The 16420-nt window shown below is 43.0% G+C and overlaps 1 protein-coding gene across 13 annotated transcripts in view; it reads right to left on the bottom strand.

The window, feature by feature from the left end:
• Positions 1 to 16420, bottom strand: part of ATXN1 (ataxin 1) — a 421390-nt gene that overhangs the window by 300046 nt on the left and 104924 nt on the right. For all 13 annotated transcript variants that reach the window (XR_011251314.1, XR_011251315.1, XR_011251313.1 and 10 more), the window contains one exon: positions 10391 to 10516. The gene's annotated coding sequence lies outside the window, so the exon portion shown is untranslated. The remainder of the gene's footprint in view (positions 1 to 10390; positions 10517 to 16420) is intronic.

Genomic DNA, 16420 nt, shown 5'->3' with positions numbered 1-16420 from the left:
GGAGTTCGTGGTTAATAGGTACAGAATTTCTTTTTGGGAAGATGAAAGACCTCTGGAAATGAACAGTGCTGATGGCTGCACAATATTGTGAATGTACTTAATACCACTGCGTTATTACACTTAAAATTGGTTAAGTGGCCAATTTTATGTTACATATACTCACTCAATTAAATGTGTGTGTGTGTGTGTGTGTGTGTGTGTGCTAAGTTGCTTCAGTCGTGTCCAACTCTGTGCAACCCTATGGACTGTAGCCAGGCTCCTCTATCCATGGGATTCTGCAGGCATGAATACTGGAATGGGTTGCCACGCCATCCTCCAGGGATCTTCCCAACCCAGGAATCGAACCCACCTCTCTTAACTCTCTCTTGCATGGCAGGTGTGTTCTTTACCACTATTGCCACCTGGGAAGCCCCTGATATATATATATATATATATATATAGTATATTTAAACATAAAATTCAGGACACATGCTGGATTGATGGCTGGGTTCCCAGGAGACAATGCTGTTGGTTCCCTGACTCTCTCAATTGGATGAGGGTAGGACAAGCAAGGGAAAGGATGAGGCCAGTGTGGATGCTCATCAGGAAATGGAGAAACGTCCACTCCTGCAAAGAGGGGGACAGCTGCAGCTGAGCTAAGCCTCTGAACATTGGCACCAGCACGGGAGGCAAGCATTCAGAAGTCCTGATTTAAATGCATTAAGCAGATCTGATCTGCAGGCTCTTACTCAATTTCATAGAGCAGATAAGCACTCCAAAATTTGTCAAGTTAATAAATACGGATTTGGGTTGAATTCGTACAATATGCGCTTGTAGGTTCACTGGCCGTGACCTTTGATGATCAGAATTGAACTTCCCCTTTCACTAAATGTCACTGCAAGTTTCAGACGGATTTGGAAGCGAACGCCGCTCTGTGCCCATTACTAAGTGTTTTTTAGTATCATAAATTTGGTTTCAATCAGGCAAAAGAAGCAAAGCATTTAGCGTTCCTGCAATGTACTCACTCTAAAAGTCTATTTTACTATGAAGAGCAAGTTCTGTCTACATGACCACCCAGCACAGGGCACAAGGCCCTTACCCAAGTGGCTAATTTGATGACCTCCCAGAAATGGCCACCTGCCAGCAGCATCATTGAAAAAGGATGCTGGTCCTGAAGACAGTTGAAAATAATCCCTTTCTCATCAATTCCAACCAAGTAGATTAGGTCCTTGAAGGGCTCTAGTTTCTCTGAAAGGAGCAGAGTGCAAGCCAAGTGCCCTTAAACCAGTGGAAGAAACCACCCAAGTGGAGATTGGAAATCAGAAGTGTTATAAAGAGGTAGGGGGTGATGGCAGGGTACAGGCAGGGGGTCGGGGAGAGACCAGGGTTGGAATCCTAGCTTTATTCCTATAAGCCCATGTGATACCCTTCAACACCAGTAACCTCATCCTTTATAACAGCATATCATTTGAATGTAAAAGTCACACCCATTGTCCTTCAATTGTGTGTGTGTGAGGATCAGCTGAGATGAAATAGGTACAGACACAAAGAAACTGATGTGTAAAGTATTCTTAGTTTTCTCCTTAAAGGGGAAAATGTACAAAATGTGTCTCCCAGGTTTTGCTGAGGAAGCTTTTAAAAGAGACTCAACCAGTATTTATGGAATATCCACCATTTTAAAGGGTTAGTGCTATTGCTCACAAGCAACACAGGGAGGTGTAAATCATGTCTTTAATTTCGAGAAACTTCGAGTCTAACAGCAGATAAGTAAATTTTGGCTAAGTCTGATCACAACCCTCTCCCATCCCCAAACCTTCGATGGCTCTCCACCACTTCAGGAGATATTCTGACCTTAATATAAGAGTAATTCAAATGTTCATCTGTAAAATGGGGATACCTACGTTGCAGGGAATTGCGATCAGAGCTAATTTATGTAAAGCACCAATCACACAGGCTGGTGTAAGGTGGCTATTTAATTAGTAATTCACATTAATTAGTATCATCATCATCACCATTATTAAATCAGCCTCTTTCCTCCCAAGCTCTCGTTATTCCACCTCACACACCTTACCCTGGACCCAAACCAGTCCCTGGGGATCCTCTGGCACACAATGCCTGTCCCTCCTCACCTCTGCCATCTGGGATCCGAGCTCGTTTCCATGTCGGGCTCAGAACGCCTCCTCCAGATCCTCCACCAGCAAGGAGCCCAAGTCTCTCACTTCTCTGTTTTCTCACAGCATTTCCTCACCTTCCCTAACTGAACTCACTCGTGAGTTTCCCCCTCCACAACTGACTGTAAATTCATAAACTCAGTTTGAAGGAAGGCAAAGGTTGGAAAAGTTTGATTACCAAATGAGGACCAGTCCAACTGAATACAGTAACATGATAACACTGTTGTTTAGTCACTAAGTCATCTCCAACTCTTTGTGATCCCGTGGACTGTAGCCCTCCAGGCCACTCTGTCCATGGAATTCTCCAGGCAAGAATACTGAAGAGGGTTACCGTTTCCTTCTCCAGGAGGTCTTCCCCACCCAGGGATCAAACCCACATCTCCTGCATTGGCAGGCAGATTCTGCACCACTGAGCCACAAGGGAAGCCCAACAGGATAATAACAGCTAACATTTTGTTACAGCTTTAACTTTTCATTTCATTCTCACAACTGATAGGTGCTGCTTCATTTCTCCTAGTCCGTGGATGGATGAACCAAGACCCAAGGAGGTTAAGTAACTTGGTGAACATGACACGGCTAGTTAGGGGGAGATTTGTATTCAGACTCGGGAAGTTTGCCTCAAGAACCTATGCTCTTACACTGCGTGACATTGTTTTCCAACAGCATTATAGCAATTTATTGTGTCCTATTTTTAAAAACCTCTAAGGACTGTAATCAGTTCTCTCAGGGCTGGGTGCTAAAACTTTAGATCCATCAAGGTGTCCTGTTCTGCATTAAGATCCTTAAAGGCTCAGGAAAGGACTTCCTGATTGGGCTACTCTAGGTTGCAGACTCCTCTGCGTGCACTCACCAACAGTAAGCAATCTCCGGGAACTACAGCCAGAGGACCAGCCCACAGACCCACATACGTGGTCTGCAGAGGGCAGTTCAAGATAAGCACCTGCTACCCCGAGTAGCATCCGAAGCTGTAATGACACTTACAGTTGTCTATTGCCTGCTGGAGTTTTTGTCACTAGGTAGTTAGGATGCTTTCGAGGACTGGCTCTCACAAAAGGGCAATTCGACAGTCAGTACTTCCTGCTAAATGAACTGGAGCAGTCACCAGGCAAGGCCACAGCCCTGTGGACAGTGCAGCAGAGAATAACACTGTGCATTCATCCACCTAAGCCCTGGTCTATTTCTTAACACATTTTCTAGAGAGCCAAAGGGTCTGGCTTTCACATGAACGTGATGCACAGGACAGGAAAAGAAGAAAATTCAGCAAAGGTTCTTCACTGTGGCAAGCAAAGATCAACTCACATGCAAGGCTGAGAAGTGATGTGGCATTTAACACATCTCATCAGTAGTCAATGTTGTTGACTGGCCAATTTCTTAAAATCTGCTCATCTAACGATGGCTCAACTTTTGGCATAATTTTATACACAAGAAAACTGAAAGTTGGGTAAGAATAGTATGCAAAAAAAAAAAAAACCAACAACTGGCAAACCTCAATTTTACTGAAGAACTCATTAATTCTAATAGTTTGTCTATAGATCCTCTTGGACTTTTATGTAGACAGCTATATCACTTATTTAATATTAATAAAAACATTTTGGTTCCTTTTTTAAAAAAAAACCTGGCAAACCTCAAATTGAAATTCTCTATTCCCAGCTTACTGACTCAACTAAAACATTAATAGGAAAAATTATATGTTATAAAATAATATACAGTATTAAACATTCTTACCCTGATGACAAAATATTCTTTAAAAAGATATGTAACATGCCTCACACATTCATCTCCAACAAATCCCATTCTGAATTCCTTGCAGACAAGTGCCAAGGATGATGTTTTTAGTGGCATTTTTAACACGTGACACTAAAAAACCATCCTACTCCCCCATTTGAAAAGGAAATTTTGAGGATGCCAAATTAATTTTGAAGATGACTTTTCATTCTATTTAAGCCAAGATATTTTTTCTCCTTTGATATTTTAACCAAATAGAATTCTTAGAAATGAAAAAATAGTAACAAGTATATTTCCAGAGCAGAATAGCCTTTCAGAATTGAAAATGTTACATCAATGCTTCCCTGCTATCCACTCTTGGCTTTTTAAATTCCCTTAGGAAAAAATACCACCTATTCATAGTACGTTGCCAGCACTGGATATGTTATTTCTTTGGATTTATGATTTGGCTGATATGATTTTTCATGACATAATACAGTTTTTTTTTTAAATAAGCAATTTCTAGTAACTTCACAGATATATGGCTACTGAGAAGCTGACATGATCCTCCCTGATGTCAGAATTTTCAAATACCAAAGATCCACCGTATTTCTTTAGTGAAAATGGTCTGATGCTGAATCCAACAACTTTTGTAAAAACTATTTAACTAAAACATTTCCTTTATATCATTTCTATAACAAGGTAATTAGCACTGAGCTTATCTGAAAAATGTTACGTCTCCCCTGAAGGATTACTTGTATATTCATAAATGAATTTTTTCCTTTCTTCTCACCTTCCATAAATATGTACTGAGCTAAATTATGTGGCGGAATGGGCTTAATACTTGGAATACAATGTTTAAAATAAACCAGTCTCTACCGTCATGAGCCACCCACAGAGATAACTTTGTAAACAAAGAACTGCAGTACATTGAGCAGGAAAAGGGGACTTTTCTATTTGGCCTCAATGAAAGAGGAGTCCACTGGGTGGAGAAACAGAATCTCACACTGAAGAATCAACGTGAAGAAAGGCATGATTATTAAAATACACAGTATGTTCAGAGTAGAAAGAAGTGTGTGGAGAGATGCGAGGGGTGGCAGATGAGGTTCAAACACTAAGCTGATAATAAGTTCCTAGGGGGTCTCAAATATCATGCGACGAAATTCACATTATCACATAGGGAAGAAAAAGCTAATGAAAATGCTCTAAATTTTTCCTTGCATTTCATCCTATTCATTCATTACTATGAAAAATACCAAGAGAGCTATTTTTAAAGAAAGAAGTACCGATCACTCTCACGCTGCAAACATCTTTCTTGTTTGCTGTATTCACTTCTAGTCTTCGCTGGCAGGCACCCATTCCCATCATGACTTTGCGACCAATATGTGTACGCAATTTTGAATTACGAATTTTACACTTAACATTGTATTAGAAACAGCCTTCTGTACTTCCACACACTGTCAAGGGTTTTCAGGAATAATTCAATTAGATCCTTTTCTTTAAGAAGGTAATTCTCAAAATAGTAGGATGAATGGAATACAGAAAGGAAAGACTGGAGGCAAGAATACTCTTTGGGGGCCTCCCTTGGTGGTCCAGTGGTTAAGAATCTGCCTTGCCAAGCAAGGGACATCGGTTTAATCCCTGGTCCGGGAAGATCCCACATGCTATGGAGTGACTAGGCCCCAACTAGTGAGTCCACAGGCTGCAATTACTGAAGCCTGAGTGCCTAGAGCCTGTTCTGCAACACGAGAAAAGCCACTGCAATGAGAAGTCCATGCACAGCAACTAGAGAGTGGCCCCTGCTCACAGCAACTGGAGAAAGTCCATGCACAGCAACAAAGACCCAGCACAGCTAAAAAGTAAAATAAACCTTAGAAAAAAAAAAGCCAGAATACGCTTTGGAAGTGGCTGCCCTGGTCCAGGCAATTGATGCTAACAGCCTGAAAGAGAACTGGGGTGAGGAAAGAAGAGTGGATAGTCTGTAATCTATTTAAGAGGCAAAACTACAGCATGTGGTCGAGAGATGACATACAGGAAGAGGAGGAGGTGACCAGCCTCACTGACTAGCTGGTTGGTGACCTTGTTTCTCTAAACAAGGAACCTATAAAGGGAGACAGGAGAGTGACAGGTACAGGTTTAGACTCAAGGTGAAGACACCTTTGGAATATTCAAATCAGAGCCATCTGGGAGGAAGTCAGAAGCCAGTGACCTTAAACTCTGCGGAGAAAGGGGAACAATGTTAGTCATTTGAGCGGAGCTGATAATGATGCCTTGAAGCAGTGAAGCCTTCAGAAGGGCGCGCGCGTGCAGGAACCAACATGGGTGAGTTTCAGTTTTCACTCCAACAGTGTGCAAACGTGGCCGTTTAATTCTAACTTCTTTTGAGGCAGAGCAAACACCTCCCTTCAAAGCTCTCAAACTGTTACCAAGGAAGGGTACCTTCCATGGCAATCAACATGGGCTTTGATGATGCCTATTACAAGACAATTCACTGCGTTTCCTGAACTGGTGTGGTTTCACTCACAGTTAGACCAAACTGTGCTGCTCTGAAGGGCTGATGTAATTATTAGCCCGTGATGGTATCAGGAGAAGAGCGAACTGTAACACATCTCACCGAAGGCATGCTTGGTGCTGCTTTACCGCCCAGCGGCTCAGCAACGCTGAAGGTAACTAACTCCTCTGAACTAGAATGTGTTTGGAGAGCTCTCCGACCATGGTCTTCAAGGAGGCTGCTGAGCTTGCTCTTTTCTTCCATCTGCCTTCCAGAAGCAGGGCCTACATGGCCATTCGGAACCCCTGCAATTCTCAAGGCTACCTTGTGCTAAAGAGCACAAATGACATAGTTTCTAACTAGACAGATCTCTTTTAAAAGCAGTTTTTTCTCTTTTAAAAGCAGTTTTTTCTCTTTTCAAACTGTGGACAGCTCCTTAAAAGGAAATATTCCAGGCACCGCTAAAGACTTCCCAAACAGCAATGCCAGCACCTGGTATTTCGTGAAAATCACACACTTTATCATTTCTCTAATTTTCTCCCCGGTTATCGCTTAAAGCCTTTAACAAAGGCTTGAAGATGCTCGTATCAGTAACTTTTATCTGGAAGAAGTCACACAGAGGAAAATCGAGTCAGGTCTCCACGAAGCACATATTAAAAAGCCTCTTTTGCCCTTAACACCGCTTTGGAAACCCATGCATTTCTTTCCTTCCCTTAGCTGAGAATCTGAGAAAAAGCCCCATCCACTCTGGTCCACTCTCTGCTTACCAAACCCCCAGCTCTGAGGTTAGGTGGAGACCCAGCAGAAGATGCTTTCCTGTCGCCAGGCTCCAATATGCTCTTAACACAAGCTTAATTTCGCTTTGGCGCAACTGTGCTAAGAAAAACTGAGACAAAGCAAGAGTCAGAAGAAAGGCTGCAGAAAGTGTTTGGTGCCTGCGGTAGTGGTTATCCCGGCAGCTAATACACTTCCTGATTCCCCTTACTTGTTCCCTCCTAGGCCAGCCAGGCTTCTGCGAGTTCTTCAGTTTAGTTTCTGACTTGAACTAGCCATCAGGTGCTCTGCCGGTTGTGGATCCTCCAGCAAAGCCCTTCGGGAGAGGCACCAGAAGCAAGCACCACATCTCCTCTGGATCATCCAAGGCCGGGCTGCATGTGGAAGAGGGAAGGAGAGGGCCAAGCGCCACCATCGCCATCTGTCAATGTCAGAGTCAGATCCTGAATCTGCCACCACCATTGCAGGGGCTTTGACATGTGTCCACTGCAGCTCAGCTTTTTCCCTTCCAGCAATGGGACCGCTCTTCTGCCACCCAAACGGACAACCTGCTAGCCTAACAGCTGAAAGTAACAGCATTAAAACGAATGGCCACAGGCAGCAGAGGAGGCTCTGGGAGCCAAGGAGACAGCATCCAAGTCACCACAGCACCGCGCCATCCTCCCATCCTTCTCCCATCCTGTCGGCTCCATCGAGTCCTGCACCCAAAGCTAATGTTTCTGCTCTGCTAGATGTGGGGTTAGGGTTCCTGCCATCACCAGGGAACAGTCAAGAGTCAATGGTAACACAGCAAGAGACATAACCAGAAGGTATCTAAAGGAGCCGCTGACCTAGGGGAACATTTCACACATTTAGACACAAAGGGGTTTCTCAGGGGTTCAGAGAATACGCTGACTCCACATCCTGATAAGGTCAGGAGATAGAAGAGCGATTGTAACCCTCATGGTTTGACACTGCTCAGATCAACAAGGAAGTATTTCCTGGGCACATTAAGATGTGCTCGGATCTGGACCCCCTGCTGCGGGCAAGGAGACCAAGAGGAGGATGAAGAAGTAGCCTCAGAGAGTTACTCGCACACCTCAGTGCGGAAGAGCTCTCTGCGAGGAGTTTCCTGGGCTAAGCACCCTCAGAAATTGTGACTCATCGAGCCCAGTGTTGCTAAATCTGCAGCTTTAATACACACGTCCCGGCTGGGGGTGGTGCTGGGGCTTGGACCACCTTTGAGAACCACTGGGCTATGACCTGATTCCTGTCCTCAAGTCTACAATCCAGAGTGGTGCACAGCCAAGGATTTTTTTTTTTTTTTTTTAAAGATGCAGGCTGTCATTGGTACAGGAGTTCATAAGGAGAAGCCAGTCGTTAGGTCCTGAGGATTCAGGGCAGACGTTGTGAGTGTGAGCCAGGCTTGGTGGTCAGGAAGGACTTCGATAAAAAGAGACAGCCCCGTGCAATCATCTTAACTCAACCTCTCCATTCAGCAGCACAAGGCATAACAGAAGGTGAAGACGGCGTTACAAGGCCACCACCGAACAGGTAGAGAGGCTTTGTACGTCGACTGCAGGGAGGAGACGGTCACCAGGAAAATCATAAAACTGGCATCTCCAGATAACACTGTGTTTGCATTTTTTCATTCTGCCACATTTGTGTGGTTTCCTGCACTTCGTAATATAACATTTGTAAGAGAAAAAAAAAAATGCTGTTATGAAACCCAAATAATGCACCACTCTGAGGCTGACAGCCAGCCAGCCGCTAACAAGAGTGACATGTGAACATCATTTAACGTGTCATTCACAGCTCTGCTTCAGAATAAGGGATACCGAGTAAGAAAGAGAAATCATAAATTCCATTCAACATGAAACAAAGTTTGGGGCTCTGCGGGGTTAAAGGGCTGGCAGAAAACCCATGACACAGTGACAGTGAGCACAGAGAAAGAAGTTAGACCCCCAAGAGAAAACTAGAGGATAAGAATTCAAAAGCAACCTATCTCGTTTATTCTAATGTTATATTCATAGAGCACTACGCCATGTTTTTTTTTAATGATGCAAGGGAATAAATTATGAGCCAGACATTGCAAAGCCTGCTTGTCCAAAGGGCTATGTCACCAAACAGAAGGAAAGAGCAACCCCAGGTGCCTGCATCCTTTTCTTCACAGCGGCTGGTCCAGTGAGCCCCCTGCCAATGATGACTTGCCAAGGGCACCCATAAATTCAGAGAAGCAAGAGTCAAAAGGTATAATTATTTCATTAACTTCACATTCACATTCACTTTCACATGTGAAATGTGGAATTTCACATTTGCAAGCCACCCTGGACACCCTCAAGACGGTGGTGTTTTTACAGGTGACTCAGTCCAGGAGGGTGGATAAGTTGTCCAAGGTCACCAAGATATGTGAGCAGAACTGGGCTTCCATCTGAGGCCTTTGTTTCCAAGAAATACATTGAAGCAGGCTGATAAACCTTCCTTGGAAGTCCACATTATTTTGGTGTTGAGTTTGGAATTTATTATTTACTTATAGCTTGGCACATTTGCATTCCACGCCCCCACCCCCGCCCCACCCGCTCCCAAACCAAGACTCATTCCAGGACACCGTGTTTAGTTAAAAGGTTCACAATAGGGACTTCCCTGGGGGCTCAGTGGTTAAGAATCCACCTTCCACGCAGGGGATTCAGACTTGATCCCTGGTGAGAGGACTAAGATCCCACATGCCGCTAGAGCAACTAAGTCCATGTGCTACAGCTACTGAACCAACCCAAGACCCTGCAAGACACAACAAGGACCCCACGGGCCACAGCTAAGACCCAGTGGAGCCAAATAAATACATAAATATTTTTTAAAAAGGTTCACAATAGATCCTATTGAATAGGCTCTGGAAACTCACAGCGCCTCTCACCTTGCTCATCCCAATACGTCACTTGAAGGATAACAAATGTGCCACTAGACTAAATCCACTGTCTCGCCTGTCATTAACCCAATATTCTCTCCACTGAAATGCAATACACGGAAGATGAAGTCTGTTGCCTATGTGTTTAGTTCGGTTCTTTCTGGTCTTTCCTAACCACCAGCGCATTCCGGTCAAATCCTACTCTTCTGCAAATTTCAGAAACGAACGCGCTAAGTCACTGTCATTGTTCTTTCGGCTCTCCGGCACTTGATCAACATTTCCTCAACATCCCGTTGCTCGGGTTGTAGAGAACTTGAAAAAGATGTCCTGGGACACCAAACCAACGATGATGGATGAAATTTACAGCTGATGGATGCCAAGCCGACTTACCCAAGACCATGTGCGTTCCAGGATCGTTCGTGTAGGCTGAGCTCTCCTCCTTCTCTCTTGCTCATGGTCTGTAGCCGCACTACTTGGGAGGCCTCAACATCAGCTCTTTCATTTTGCTCCAGACTGCTGCAGTAAAACAAAACACAACACCAAGTCAGAATGAAAAATAAATGCCACTTCAAGCAGTTCGTTGATATTTGGGGGAAATCCCTGGGCTTTCTCAGATGTACATTTTATAACCTCAAACAAGCATGTTAATTACCAGGACGAATCTATCACACAACTGATCTCCATATGGTACTTTGAAATGCCAGTGATGGGGAGGGTGGTGGGGGAGAAAAAAAAGATAACAAAGCCCCTATTAGATAGGTGCTGCATCTTAGGACACTTACCGCGGGTAATGTGCTTGCAAGATTTCAAGTTTACTAACTGAAATAAGAAATTAAAGAAGAATTCGTGATGTTGAAACAGAGATACTGCCGTGCAGTTCTCGAGGGCAGAAAGTGGAGAAAGTTATGTTTCGAATTAAAATTCATCTGATTCTGCCCATGAAAGACTCAAATTGAAGGAGCTAATATTAGTAGTTTTCGACGAAGGATTACTAGGATTGAACAGAAATGGCAAAGTGTGAGAGAGAGGACATTTTCCATTTTGCGCTCCAAACAGGTAACTGATGGGCTTTCGTTCTGACTTGGTCTATCTTGATAAATAACCTTCTCCACCCAAGCTGGAAAGCGGCATTTACTTCACACACTGAATATATAATGAGTGGGTAAAATATGCATGCCTCTTAACCCCCACTCAGAGCAGCTGATAAAGCCCACACATTAGAACTGTGTGTGACAAGTCGCTCTGAAGAGTTCTCCACTGGGCTGTGAGCTTCCAAGGCTCACTGGTCACAGGGTGCTGTTCGAGCTTCTTCAGATGCTTAGTCAAACCACCCCCCTCCCCACTGTTTGTTCTTTGACAATGGCCATTTGAGAGCCTGGAAACGATCCTCAAAAGATGTCTGCACCCTTTCTGAGCCTTTTCTGAGCTCTTCCGCATCTATTCTGAAAGCCCATTGGAAGGCTGTCACCCCATTCTCTAACGATGGTGACTGCACCCCACTTGTAACTGGAAACCCTCTATGAAATCTCCAAAGGCCCTGAATCAAGGAGCTCACCACGCCCTGACCCAGCTGTAAGAGACAGCATATACTTTCTGCACCTCACGAGGCTGCTGTGTGAATAATCAATTCCTTGAAAGCCTTCTGAAGCTATTACTTTACGGAACACTCCATGTTTTTTTAAGAGGACTTGGGTGGGGGTTGTGGACTGCCGGTTAAATTCATGTTGGCACTTCAACATTTTGAGGAGGAGGAGAAAGCCACTTTGGTTAATGTTTAAACAAGCGAGTTGAGTGCAAGGCCATTATATTTTCAGTCTAGCTGGAAGAGCAAATGCCTGAAAATGGCCAAGCCTCTTTTATTTTTCTTGATGCTATCAATACTCACTGAAAGTGAGGCTGTAACGATTTTATTAGTTGTCTGAGCAGTTTTCATGAAATGTAACTCAGCTCCCACTCAAATGTGTAACAGTAACATATTGATACAAATCAACACGAGCCAGGAAGTTCAAAGCATGACAAACTGTCTTCAGTTTACCGTTTTGGTAAAAACAGAATTTGGAAAGAGAGGAGGATTTAAGCAAGCCCACTGAGAGTTACTGGCTGGTATCAATCTTCTTTTACTAAAAATAAACTGCTGCAATTCTCTCGTTACCATCTTTATGTACTGGTATTTTAGAACTAGAAGTGTCTTTGTCATCTAGTCCAAGATTCTTCTGCAAATAAAGCTGCTGGCCCAGAGAGGGTGAAGAGCCTCTTAAAGTCACACAGCAAGTTAATTTGTGCCTTGACTAGTCTCTGGGTTTAATCACTCATGCCCTCTGACTCTTAATGGGCATAATAATGTCATTGAATACAATGTAATGTGTTGGTTTGAAAAATTTACCAGAAGCACAATATTTTCTCATGGTATTCTTTCTCTTTTTCTGTTTTATTTTTGCATAAAGAAATTCATTTCTGGATAATATTCTTGTCACCAAGCAGAGCCAAGTGATCTGGGAGAGGAGATATGTCTCCATTATTAGCTCAGGGCTAATCTCTGGCTTCGAAAACCAGGTGTTCAGAGAAGTAAGGTTTATTTGCAGAGGAGAGAAAAGAAAAAAGGACTCATCTGAGTGACAAGATTTTCCATTCTTATCTCTGTAGATGTGAAGAACTTGGAAGTGATTCATTTTGTGTTTTATAGCTGACCCTCAATTACACATAGTGCAACAAGCATGAAACCATTTATATCAAAAGAAACCACTGAAAATTCTATACACCTCCTTTTAAGCAAGAATTGTAATATACTTTCCTTCTTCAGCAAAACTTTTCAGCAGTGCTGCTGCTGCTGCTAAGTCGCTTCAGTTGTGTCCGACTCTGTGCAACCCCATAGACAGCAGTCCACCAGGCTCCTTTGTCCCTGGGATTCTCCAGGCAGGAACACTGTGCTGCTAATCACCCACAAAACAAACTGGCTTGAGTTTAATCTCCTTTGCCTGCCCATTCTTGCTTGCCGGTTGAAGTTATAAATAGAGATAAGACCAAAAGTCCAGAAAGACGAAAGGAACACCAGAGGCCTAGAGCAATCATTGATATGCCTGAGCACTGAAAGTTAGCTACAGAAACAGGGATTTCACTCTAGATGATATCCTTGCAGGGTTTTAAAATTTGATAAGCATTTTGTGATAGTTTTCTGAACAGTTATAAGCAGCAGCAACAAAGTATAGCATATCAACATCACTCAAAAGCAGTGGTCTAAAAGCCATGAGGTTTGTTTTTTTTTTTTTTGTCTGAGTTTTGCAGCTTAGTCTATTTTTAAATTTAAGTCATAATCTCCTATGCAGAGTTAGTTCCTTATCTATCAAATAAAGGGAACTAAGTAAGGGCTCTTCATAATGAATTCCTAGTGATAATTCAAGTTGTTTTTATATGCAATTGAGTATACCATATCAAATTAAATTTCCACAAACACAATTTTATCTTATATGATCCATTAAGATTCATTTTAATCCTAAATTCCAACAATGAGACACAGATTGCATAGAAGGTGAGTAATGGGTTCATGGTGGAATAACCCCTTGGTGGGGAACGAGTGTTCTTGTCTATCAATAGCGCTGGGGAGATTAGCTTTCCATTTGAGAAGAGTCAGATCACTCCCTTACACCATTCACAAAATAGAAAGATGGTAACGACAATCCTACATGCAGGGCGGCAAAGGAAACACAGATGTAAAGAACAGACGTTTGGACTCAGTGGGAGAAGACGAGGGTGGGACAATTTGAGAGAATAGCATTGCAACATGTATATTACCGTACGTAAAATACATGACCAGTGCAAGTTCGATGTTTGAAGCAGGACACTCAACGCCAGTGCTCTGAGACAACCTGAGAGATGGCGTGGGAAGGGAGATGGGAGGGAGGTTCAGGATGGGGGGATCCATGTATATCTGTGGCAGATTCATGTTGATGTATGGCAAAAATCATCACAATATTGTCAAGCAATTACCCTCCAATTAAAATAAATAATTTTTAAAAAATAAAAGAGAAAAGAGGGTAAAAAATAAATTCTAGATAACATAAACATATTAAGATGTGTTTACCCAGAAATAGATTAGTATAGTATTTATTATGCATCCTGACAACATTTTATGCAGTAACACACAAAAAGAATAATGTTACAATCACAAAGGCCTAGGAGGCCACTGTAAAGACTTTGGCTTTTTACCTTAAAATAGAAAGACACTAGAGAATTTTGAAATGAGCAGGATAATGATCTGCCTTATGTTTTAAGGGATCTTTCTATCTGTTGTCTGAAGAACAGATTCTAAGGAGGCAAAGCTGAAAACACAGAGTCCACTTAGGCAACCGCAAAAGTTCAGGTGAGACGCTCGATACGTAGACCGAGGTGATGACACTGGAAGAGGAGGCTGTGAGAACTGGTGAGATTCTGGACACATGGTGAAGGTCAAGGCGACAAGTGGTAGAAGAGAAAGAAAAGAGTAAAGATCTTTGCAAATTTTTGACCCAGTCATCTCTAACAACAGAGTTGCCATTCACCAAGATGGAAAAAACTGGAAAAGGTGGATGTCAGGAAGGGCCACTTTTCCGTGTTAAGCTTAAGATGCCTATTAGACTTCTAGTGAGCTATTCGGTAGACACCTGGATGTGAGTGTTTGGAATTCACTGACATGTAGATAGGATAGAAGATACACGTGAAAGCATGAGTTACTGTTACAGGCAGCGTCCTAGAAGATGGTGCCCAGCTACCCTACCCCTTGGTATTCACATCCTTATTATAATCCTCTCCCCTGAGTGTGGACTATAGTGAGAGACTCCAGCAAACAGAGTGGGGCAGAGCTAAAGGAATGTCACTTCCAAGCTGAGGCTACAAGACTGTGGCTTCCATCTTGGGTACCCTCTTGCATTCTCTCCTGGATTACTTAATCTGGGGGAAGCCAACTGCCAGACTGTTGAAGCCATCCTGTGCAGGGGCCCACGTGGCCTGCTGGCCTCTGTGTGGGTAAAGCTGGAAGCAGATCCCAGGCACACACAGCCTTCCTCCACCCTTCAGATGAGACTGTAGCTGATCCTTCTCGTTAGCCTGGGCTAATGGCTTGACTGTAACCTTAGGAGAGGCCTTGAGCCAGAGACGCCCATCTAAGGTGTGCCGATTCTTACTCATGGAATTGGGAGATAGAAAGTTTTTGCTACTTTAAGCCACCAAGTTTTAGGGTAATTTGTTACACAGAAATAGATAACTAATACAGTGATGATGCACAAGGCACTGTCTTGAAATTTTACATGACTTATTACAGTTGGAGACACTGAGCCACAGAGAAGCTATATCACTTGCCCAACATCACACATATGTGATTGGGCAAGAATCAAGCCCAGGTCATCTGACTCCAGAGCTTCAGCTCTTAATGACCACATGTCAAGACTCCTCTAGAATAACCTATTCTGCAATGAATGTACAAACCTGAACTTTTACTTTCTACTGCAAAAAGTGCTAACATCACATAGTTCATACAAGCAATGGTCTATACGCATTTTCATCAGATTTCTTAAGCTGCCACATAGCTTTATAATTGTTCAGTCTTTGCTATCCCAACTACGTTGCGCTTAGTCACTTAGTCACGTCCGACTCTTTGCAACCCCATGGACTGTAGCCTACAGGCTCCTCTGTCCGTGGGGATTCTCCAGGCAAAAATACTGGAGTGGGTTGCCATGCCCTCTGCCAGGGGATCTTCCCAACCTGGGGATTGAACCCAGGTCTCCCACTTTGCAGATGCTTTACCATCTGAGCCACCAGAAGAAGAGATAAAAGCAGCCTCTTGCTGTCTGAACAGTAACCTTAGTCTGGTTAATTTCAATCTGGTTAACCAGCTCATTTAACTATCAAAGAATTTCCAGTACAGTTTCCTAACACTCTAAAATATTCCTATAGACTGAATGTGGTCCCTTTGAACATGTAAGGAGTTCTCTCTCAAACTACTAAAGTGGTAAGTAAAAGAACAAGATACTGAATAAGGTAGTCATAGTAAATTCTGCTTGAATTTCTTAAATAATAAGGGAAAATCAATTTTGAGTTGGCAACATCAAGTCACTAAGGATGCCAACAATATTAAGTTTTTAAGTAGGAACTGGCAAGACCAGAATATTAAAAACGATAGCTCTTGAACTGTATAAAATCCAAAGGCTGTTGTCCCTTTAATTATTGTAACACATTAAGACGTTCCCATTCTTTCCCTGACATAGACATGTGAAATATAGTAACAGAAAGAAGTGACCTCTGAACGTTTGCCTCAACACAGATTTAGAATGTCACTGTCGTCGCAAAGGGCTGCTGCGGGCTAATCCATCACTCTTATTTTCCAGGAGGAAAACACCCGTGTAGTTGCAGCCAGTAGCGTGTCCCCTCATCCACACTGTGGAATGCTTT

This window comes from Ovis canadensis, chromosome 20 (genome assembly GCF_042477335.2).
Source record: "Ovis canadensis isolate MfBH-ARS-UI-01 breed Bighorn chromosome 20, ARS-UI_OviCan_v2, whole genome shotgun sequence".
Classification (NCBI taxonomy): Eukaryota; Metazoa; Chordata; class Mammalia; order Artiodactyla; family Bovidae; genus Ovis; species Ovis canadensis.
Note: the sequence above shows the minus strand (reverse complement) of the source record. Positions and strands in the feature narration are given on the sequence as shown.